Below are 8,324 nucleotides of genomic sequence, written 5' to 3'. Positions count from 1 at the left end.
TTATTATTATTATTATTTTACCCTTGCTACTATATTTCTGGTCATATTGTTACAGGTACCTGTTAGCTGCTGCAAGCCTCTAATGCTTATATGTCAGGTTTTATGTATATATATATACACACACACACACCGAGAGAGAGAGAGAGAGAGAGAGAGAGAGAGAGAGAGAGAGAGAGAAGTTATGTGTCAGTATGCAGAATTGTAGCCTTTCCTTTCTGTTCTACCATAAATTAATTTCCAGAATATTCAAAGAACTTATAAAACTTAATATTAAAAATCCAATCAGGTTGGATGCTGTGATGCATGACTGTATTCCTAGTGACTTGGGAGGTTGACACAGGAGAATCACAAATTTGAGGCCAGCCTCAGCAACTTAGTGAGGACCTAAGCAGCTTAGGGAAACCCTGTCTCTAAATGAAAAAAAGAAAAAAAGAAATGGAAAGGGCTGGGGATGTGACTCAGTGCTAAAACACCTCTGGGTTCAATTATCAGAATTGCAAAGAAAATAATACATTCACAATGAATCCAATTTAAAAATGGGGAAAATTATCTGAATAGATATCCTTAAAAAGACAAAACGTAAAAGTCCAATTTTTATTTGGGAGACAAAAAAACTCTTCAATATTATCAACCTAACTATCAGGGAAGTGCGAATGCAAATCAAAAGTATCATGATACATCATTTCACTACATTTAGAATGTTATCAAGAAAACAACCAAAATAACAGATGCTGCTGAAGATGTGGAGCAAAAGGAACACTTATACAAAATTGATGAGAATGTAAGTTAGCACAGTCACTACAGAAAAGAGAATGGAGTTTCCTCAAAACAAACATAGATCTACCATATAATGCAGTTATCCCACTCCTTAGTACATATCCAAAGGAAACAGAGATAGCTACCTACCCAAGTTTATTATACCACTGTTCACAATAGCTAAGATATGGAATCAACCTAGGTGCTCATCAGTAGATAAATAAATAAAGGAAACATCATATATAAACTTAATAAAATACTATTCAGACATAAATAAAAATGACAGGTAACATTTTAGTTAAAAGCAAAAAAAAAAAGCAAATGCTCTTTGATACGATTTAAGGATTGACTAAATTACGTATTTGGTTAGAAATGGTTGAACTGTTTAATTTATATCATAGTTCAGACTCAAACTTTCCTAATATAAAGAGAGTATTTGTAATAAACTTAACTTGTGATTTGCAGTAAAATAGATGTAAAGGAGGACATACATGACAAGTGAAATATATCAGACACAGAAAAATGATTATTATATATTGTCTTTCTTATGAGGAAACATTAAAAACAAAAGTCGACCTGAAAGTAGAATCATAATTACTAGGGTCTAGAAGGGTTCAGGAGGTGGGACTGTGGCAAGGGTAGAGGAAGGGTGATTGGATATAATGAATGCCTCTACAGAAATATCACAATCCTCTCCACTAATATGCACAATTGATGTTTTGATAAAAAAAAAATTAAAAGAGTGTTATAAATTTGTCATAAATGTCATAAACATTTTAGGCAAAAGTATAAATTGTATTTATTTATTTGGTACCAGAGATTGAATACAGGGGCACTTAACCCCTGAGCCACATCCCCAGCTAATTTTATATTTTATTTAGAGACAGGATCTTTATAAGTTACAGCCTTGCTAAATTGCACTGGGATTACTGGCATGAACCACTGTGACCAGTTCAATTGTATATATTTACATATATAAATTTTAAAGAACACATCGATTTTGGTTGATTAAAATTATTAAAAATATTTACCTGGTATTACTTACATTAGAAATGTTTTGCATTTTAGGAATTAAATTAGAGACCTAATTTAGCCAATTCTTAAAAGTATATAAAATAACATTGATTTTGTTTCATGTTTGTCTTTACTAAAGACATGAAAGCCATGAAAGGAAGAAGAAAACTTCAATAAGTGAAAACTGTGAACATGCACTACCAAGATAATTTTGCTAGTGTGTATAAATTTTTTTGAATCTTATTATGACTTTTTTACAGCCATGTAAATAAAAGGCTCATGAGAAAAGGATGAAAGGGTCTATAAGAAAAAAAATATAGGATTTATTTCTCTGATTCAGGAATGAATTAAGAATTTTGGTTTCTAAACAAAAAATTTACTACAAATAGATTAAATATTCTGCCTTAGACTTAATAATTTGAATTAGACTGAAACTAACTAAGTTATATAGAATTCACAGTGATATATAGAATTCACTATTAACATCTGATAATTTAGGGGACACTAATATTCACCAGGGAATTTCTTGAATGAAGATTTTAAAATTCATTTTTTGAAGAAGTAGTATGAAACTTTTTATTTGTATATAATTTCAATTTCTTATGAAATTTTAGTTGTGTAAAACTTGATCATCTGAATTAAATGCAGATGAAATCCATAAAGGTGATTGGCTATCTAAGCAAATTATTCACAAATAATTTACTAAAACAACACTGTATTTTTATTTCAATTTAAATTTTATTGAGGTAAAGTCCTAAAAACATTTTAGAATACAAAATATGTACCTGACCTTTCAAATGAAGCCTATGTCATATTTTCTGTGATTTTCATAGGCAACTTTGAGACCATAGGCTTATTTTAAAACTACTCATTATGTAGTGTGGCTGGGTGGGGAAATCTAATCTCTATTTGACAATTTTGACAAATCTATAGGGGCTTTTATGAAAAGTTTCAGTGATAAAACTCCAGGGGGAACCTATCATAAAATTTTTGTGATTTATATCTTCTAAAGTTTGACTAGGCTTTCACTGTGTCTGTTAGTGAAAAATCTTTTTCTTTTCTGAAAATGGAGGGGAAAATGAACACTTTTGAAATGCATAAAATGCAGTTTTTTTTTTTTTCTAAAATATCTGTAATCAGAAAAAACTATTTAGGTAGCAACTAAATTGCTGGATTTCTATTAGAGCTAGCTGATCTGAAAAAGAGAAACATGAGTCTTTGCTATCCTCTAGTAACCTTGTCCCAGCTGAGTTGGGGACACTCAAAAGCTCTTGTGAAGTCCACAATCCAGAGGTACAAGCTAACTAACAGACAGAGACAAGAGAAAGCTTCTGAACCCACATCTCAGCACACACATTTTTAGATGGCCATAGAACATAAGAAAGTTGTTTTTGTGAAGTAGTTTGATGCTCATATTAAACAATTTTTGCATCCAGGATGAATGGATGAATATCACTTCATCATGTGCACTGGGACAATATTATTTATCACCGCTGGAGATTAAAACAAACAAATAAACAAAAAACTTATTTGTACTTACAGAGAGGGGGAGGGAGAGAGGGAGGGAGGGAGGGAGGGAGAGAGAGAGAGAGAGAGAGAGAGAGAGAGAGAGAGAGAGAAAGTTCATCAGACAAGCATATAACAGCATACTGCATGTTTGAAAGATGTGACTAAAGGATCAACTGATTTCTCTCCTTTACTATGACTCAAATCTAGGTTTTGGAAGATGACTGGAATATTTGTGGGGAAGATAAGATACCACGATTGAATTCAGGAGCTTTAGACCACTGAGCAACACTCCTGCCCTATTTTGTATTTTATTTAGAGACAGAGTCTCACTGAGTTGCTTAGCACCTCATTTTTTTCTGAGGCTGGTTTTGAATTTGCAATCCTCCTGCCTCAGGCTCCCAAGCTGCTGGGATTACAGGCATGTACCACAGTGCCCAGCTAGATGACTGGGATTTTAACAGTGAGTTCTCTAGCCATTCTGAGGCAATGCAGGTTTGGAAAAACCAAGACCTGAAATCTTTGAAACTATTTCAAAACAAGTTGTTCATAGGAACCCAGGGCCACTTCAAAGTCTATTTTTAAAATTTTCACTTCTAGAATATCATAATGATGAATGACATTAGGCAGCAACATTACCTGAAGATTCCCACTTAAATTATATTATTTAAGGTAATGTATCTTGCTTATTTTGAATGTAAATTATTTTACATAATATGAGGAATGTATTTTCAACACACTCAGCAACTGACAGATCATCCAGTCAGCAAATGAACACATAAACATGAGAGTTCAACTTCCTTCTAAACTAAATGAATCTTACAGACATTTACAAAATGTTGCATTCAATAGATGCACACACAATCTTCTCAATTGCACATGAAACATGTGATCTATCTAGTAGATTGAAGATTGAAATCATATGAAGAATCTGTTCTATCACAAGTACTTAAAAATATGAGAAATAAATAAATAACTGGAAGAATTTAGAAATTTAAATGAACATGGAAATTAACCAATCAATGAATAACCAAAGTGTCAATAAACAGATTAAAAGGAAAATTTAAAAGTTCCTTTCAAGAAATAAAAATGGAAATATAGCATTAAAAAGCCCGATGGTGTTCAGCTAAAACACTTCCAAGGGTAAAGTTTTTGTCAATAAAGGCTTATGTCATAAAAGTAAAAGATAGCAAAGGGACAATCTAGTACTACAAATCAAAGAATGAGAAAATATGAACAAACTAAAACTAAATTTGGAAAGGAAGAAATACTAGAGCAGTAATAAATAAAATAAAGACTAAATTTTCAATGAAACAGTGTGTTTTTTTTTAAATAAACAAAATTGTCAAAACTTTTGCTAGACTAAAAAAAAAAGTCTAATGAAAATTACAGTTGAAAAAGGAAAAATCATGGCTGATGTTGTAATGTAAAAGAAACATTGTACAGAAATACGTAGAATTATGAGAGACTGATGAATAATATATCAACAAACCAAATAAGGTAGAATAAATTAACAAATACCTGTTCACATTTAAGTTACTAAGAAAGAATCATGAAGAAATAGAAAATATGAATAGATTAATAAAGAGTTTAAAAATTAAGATATACTAGAAAATCTTTCATAAAAGAAATTCCAGTATCGGTTATCTTCTACAAAACATTTATAAAATTATTGCCAGGGCTGGGGATGTGGCTCAAGCGGTAGCGAGCTTGCCTGGCATGCATGCGGCCTGGGTTCGATCCTCAGAACCACATACAAACAAAGATGTTGTGTCCGCCGAAAACTAGAAAATAAATATTTAAAAAATTCTCTCTCTCTCTCTCTCTCTTTAAAAAAAAAAAAAAAATTATTGCCAGTTCTCAGACTCTTCTGGTAAATCAGAGAGAATGGAATCCTTCTAAGTTTATTTTTTGAATCAAGAACAAAAGACGGGTACACAACTCCTTTTGTCTGCCATCCTTCTGTCTGTCTGCACCATCCCAGTGTGTCTGTGTCTGTCCTCTGTGCTCCTCCTCCACAAGTCTCCCCGCACAGGTGTTCCTTTACAGCCCACATCATAAGAGATCATGACTGATGTTTCCTAATGCCTTAAATGTGTTAGCAATTTTAAATATTATGGTATAAACCTGGTCATTAATGTAGTATATCCATGAGTAGTGTAATAAACTTTTGGTGAACAACAGATCATATCATTTCACCTAGTAATGTCGTGGTTTGTGTAACAACACCTAATTATTATAGAATGGCAAAGCCACCTATCAACCTATTTCTCTGAATCTATCTTCATTGTTACAGAGTACATGACTAATCAATGCACCCAATCTGGGTCTAAACAATATTTAACAAGTAGATCTGAAGTATTAGCATACATTTTCCCATTTGCAGACATTTATTTTTCCTCTTTATCTGAGTCTTATATTCTATATTTGTAAGATAACATTACACTGCCTTCCTAGTGATTTTCTTCTGTGTTTCAAACCTGATTGGCATTTTATGATTCCATTTTACTCATATTTTTCCCCCTATATACTTCTTGATCTTCAACCACATGCTGTCTTTAGTTGGACTTTTTTGTTCTTATAGTCATCTTGTGGACAAATTCTATTTCTTTCCTCAAGTTGCCAGTTCAAAGTTTTTCTTGATTTGTTACATCGATCAATCAGTTTTGTGGTATATTCATGCATACTTGTAATACTTTGATCAATTCCACTTTTCTTTCCCCTTACCCTTCCAATGTCTTTCTCTTCTTTCACTTTCAGGTCATATTTTTATCCTACATTTGAGAAGCCCAGACATTTTTATTTCTTCAGTTGTTTTAAGAAATGTGTGTCAAATGGGAGTTTGTGTTAAAATTATTTCTTTTGAAGTTTTCCACTGCTGTTAACCAAAAATTCCTACTTCCATGAATTTACTTTTTATTTGTACTGATTTTTTCTAATGATCACACTGATCCTTAAGACTTGGACAAGAGCTTTGACCACAGTACCCTACCTCAGTGTGTGTACACTGGGAATTGCTCTGGGTAAGGACCCTTACTTCCTGAGGCAAGTGCACATATTTCAGACTATGTCTTGTGAATTGATTCAAAATTATGGTGAAATTGTATTTTGTCGAATTCTGAAGCTATTCATTTTATCTATAGTAACTGTATTTGTAACTTAGTAGAGCAGAGTGGTCAGTGTCTTCACATTTTCCTTTGCTTTATGTATTTTTCTGTTATGTAAGTTATTTAGTATACTTCATGACAAATTATTTATTGCTTATTCATGACAAGAAAATATGATTAACAAATCCATAATAGAATCCTTTATAGAATAATATCAAGAATTTTTGTTTAGATGTTTTCTATTTCTATCAATGTCTTATGAAATTAATAATTTCTTATACCTCTAATTTCTGACCTATGTTATTCACTCCAGTTCTTTTAGGGGACACATACATATGGAACATCTTAACTAGATTTTTCTGTTTAAAATTCAGTGGATGTACCTGTTTAAAAATTTTTTACTATTACTAATATTTTATTTTTCTCCAAGTTTTGTATTGGTCTTTTTCTTTTGATATATGCCTCATATTCTGTGTTTGTGCATATGTTGTGGGTTTCTTCACTGTCTTTCTTATCTCACATTCCACTCATTGTGGCCCAGAGTACTTCTTACATTTAGTCCTTGATTTTAGAGGACAGTTATTGTGTCTGTTCTGCTTATCTGTTTTCTATTGACTTTGGAAAGTAGGGCCCAGCTGGCTGTTGATAACATAAATTGTTGGATTTGCTTTCTAGATTTTTCAGTTATTGAGTTAAAGTACTGTGCAAGGATTTATTCCATTCTATAAAAGTACTGGATAATCCCTCAATTCAGGATGGAATCCTGAGACTTTGCCAATGCCAGAGGTAATTTCATATTTGTATTCTTTTTCTGCCAACATGAAAACGAATCTGTTCTTCTATCCTCATTCACCAAAGCAGAAACAACATAGGGAAAAAAATCTCTCTTTGCTTATAGTGACAGAGGAAGGCTATCATGAGGAGGTTTTTGTACATTCTACTTTTAATGACATACCCTGATTAGATTATCTATCCTTTTATCTGATTTTACCAATATTCCAAATGTTTGATTTTTTTTTTTTGGGGGGGGGAGTTGGAGAAAGAAAGTTATTGTAAAAAGCATGCTTTTAAATACCAGTTAGCACAGAAAATTTTATTTCTTATTTATATATTATTTATTACATCATAGTCTAATGCAGGTTGGCTTCTTTCCCACTAGTGTTTGGGAATCAGGCCTAATATATGGTGAGAATGTAGGTTAGTAACACTAGAGTCCATTGTCTCTACTAAAGGGTAAAAGGAGTTTGGGTGATTAGACGTAATGGGTCATATTGGAAATATTTTACAAAATGTTTACCCATATTCCACTGGTCAGAATTCAGTTATAGACCCTGATTTAACTGAGGCAACACTTGAAGTAGTTTCTATTGTATCCAAGATGAAGTTTTGAATGCATATTACTATCTTTACAGAGCCTTGTGGTAATCAAAACATGTTTTTCTACTTTCAGTTATACCAGTTTCATCCCTTCTGAGAGAACATGTAAAGACTCATCTGCTCTCTGATTACAGTTGACAGTTCATATTATCTAGGTGCCATCAGATCCAGATGTGACAGTATTAGGAAGAAGAAGTACACAATTAATAGGCAAATTATGGTGTTCCTCTGAAGGACAAAATTATTATGAAAAAAAAAATGGTACAGGCATACTGTACAAACATAACCACTCCTGTTTGGAAAAGGCAAGTATGGTGGCAGGTAGCACCATCTGAACAACAATTTAAACACTTTTGGAAGAGATTTTTAGTTATTTCCAGCTACACAAACTGAGGCTGATGTATGTGACCTGATATGACTGATTCTTCATCCTGAAGGAGTCCTTTACCCATGACCCGTGAGAAACCCTTGTTCCTTGCACTCCTTTGCCATTTCTAAAGCATGCACTAATGGAGCAGTACCTACAATGAGCATCTCCTCTCCAAAAGGGTAGGTACCATGGCT

The sequence above is a fragment of the Marmota monax genome, unplaced genomic scaffold, assembly GCF_021218885.2.
Source record: "Marmota monax isolate L192 unplaced genomic scaffold, Marmota_monax_Labrador192_F-V1.1 WCK01_AAM20220418_F8-fsc00325, whole genome shotgun sequence".
NCBI classification, from domain to species: domain Eukaryota; kingdom Metazoa; phylum Chordata; class Mammalia; order Rodentia; family Sciuridae; genus Marmota; species Marmota monax.
Note: the sequence above shows the minus strand (reverse complement) of the source record.